Source organism: Nansenia antarctica, assembly GCF_963989245.1.
Source record: "Nansenia antarctica genome assembly, chromosome: 18".
NCBI lineage: Eukaryota > Metazoa > Chordata > Actinopteri > Argentiniformes > Microstomatidae > Nansenia > Nansenia antarctica.
The window spans coordinates 19,574,161-19,576,660 of NC_137691.1; positions in this window are offsets into that span (position 1 = coordinate 19,574,161).

A 2,500-nucleotide genomic window follows, 5' to 3' on the forward strand; every position below is an offset into this window, starting at 1 on the left:
ATTCATTATCTACAGTGTGTGTGGTGATTATTGATGTATTGTGTTGCCAATGACCTTGTGTCCAATTCTAACATGAATCCAGGTATTTGATGCATTGCACCATGTTAGTACACACTGATTCACACTGATTCCCACCTGCAGTCCTTGGTTATATGCTACAATTATACCAAAGGAAGTATGAAATACAATGAACGTATGAACAAAATAGAAAACACACCATAACAACAGAAACTGAAGAAAGGTATCCGCAGACACATGCATTGCCATTTCGAATGCCTTTAAGCAAGGATATGTGTTAGTATCTCAATGCTTAAGAAAAGGTGGATCTTGATGTTTTCCCACACCTTTCATGTCTTTTTTATTATTGCCCGGTTTGAACAATGATTTGAAGGATAATTTTAGCCGAAAGACTAGCAATGTGTCCGTGCCGAATCAAAGGGCTGTGGATCGATGAAAAAGCTCTTTGTTGTTTATTTTTAGTACGTTCAACCAGATACCAGTCTTTGTATAGCCGAAGGCTGCGTAGAGGACATGTTCCAATGCCTCCTGGCATCTTGGGTTTCTTCATCCTGTAAGTGCATGGTGGGTATATGCTCTCTGCAGTTTAATGGGGGAGCAGGGGGTGCTATTAATAGCCTTTTTGCTGGAGAGGGAGAGATAGGAGGGGGAGCGGCGTGTATGTGTGAGTGAAAGACAGAGAGAGAGAGAGAGAGAGAGAGAGAGAGAGAGAGAGAGAGAGAGAGAGGGAGGGCTATGTTCTGTTAGGAATCCTTCTCAGTGGACTTTCTCTGGCACTCTCATCCAGACAGCTTATTGTAACGAGGGACAGACAGACTGCTGCAGGAACACTGCATTTAGCTTTTTCCCAGGGCTCCTTTTTCCTTTTCTAGAACATGGCGGACAGAAACATGTTCTACGTCTCTGCGATACTATTTCAAGTGAAACAGGTGTTTGCAGCAACCTGCTGGGCAATTGATCATGGTGATACTTAACATCTGTACCAATAGCCCTGTCTCTTTGTCCTATACGACTATCATCAAATGATGATCATTTGGTTGTTCATTTGTTTATACAGTACAGTAGTACAGTATGTTCATGAACAGAGGTAACCAGATCCACGTTAACATTTAAACGTAACATGATGTTTTGGTGCTGTACGTGCAGTAGCGGTGCCTGTAGCGACAGTAGAGCCTACATCTTTGCTGTAGCCATTATTCTTTGATCCTGTGATGCAGTGCAGCTCTGCAGCTCCACTGTAACCAGGGCAGGTAGGGGGGGGGGGGGGGGGGGGGGGGGAGACAGTCTACTGTACTGTAGCAGGGTGGGCCGAAACCGGAAACCAGACTGGTCACACACACACACACACACACACACACACACACACACACACACACACACATTCTCTCACTATACACTATATGGGCACAGAAAACACATTGAATATACACTCACCGACCACTTTATTAGGAACACCTGTAAACCTTCTCATTCATTCAGTTGGTGTAATGGTGTGGGGGATGTTTTCTTAGCACACTTTGGGCCCGTTAATACCAATCCGTTATCACTTGAATGCCACAGCCTATTGTGGCATTGCATGTATATCCCTTCATGGCCACAATTTACTCTTAATCTTCTAACGGCTACTTCCAGCATGATAATGCACCAAGTCACAAAGCAAAAAGTCGTCTCAAACTGGTTTCATGAACATGGCAATGAGTTCAGTGTTCTTCAGTGGCCTTCCCAGTCACCGGATCTGAATCCAATACAAACACCTTTGGGATGTGGTAGAATATTCACAGCTTGAAAGTGCACCTGAAAAATCGACAGGAATTGTGTGATGCAATCATCTCATCGTGGACCAGTATCTCAACATCCTGTGGAATCAAAGCCATGAAACATTGAGGCTGTTTTGAGGGCAAAGGGGGGCCTTACCCAGTATTAGTATTGTGTTCCTAATGAGTGTATAATGAAATGTCTGCTTATAGGAATAATATGCATGCTCCTAATTACTGATACATTCTATCAGATGGGGTTCCCATAAGAAGTGTTCATGTGTGGTACATGTGTGGGGAGACCAGCAGAGGCTGGTGGAGGTAGAATTCGGAGGACAGATTCATTGTAATGCATGGAATACAATGACCTTTCTACCTCCAAAAGCCTCCTGCTGCTTACTACACATCGTCACATGAGAACCCTTCCAACATATTTCAGCTAAATGTTGGTATCCCAAAGAATCATTCTTTTAGATATCTGCAGGTTCGTAGCTTTTGTCCGGGACGCGTGCTCCAGATTCCCCTCTCAGCCGGTACACCCTCCATTGATGCTTTTTTACTACCACCCCCTACATCAAAAGGTGTCATCTCATGTGGATATGAGAGAATTTTCTCCCTTCAGAGTTCCTCGTTGTTAGCTATCAAAACATCCTGGGAACAGGATATAGGCAAAGAAATGACAGACGATTTATGGGAAGATATTCTTCTGCTGGTTCACTCTTCGTCTA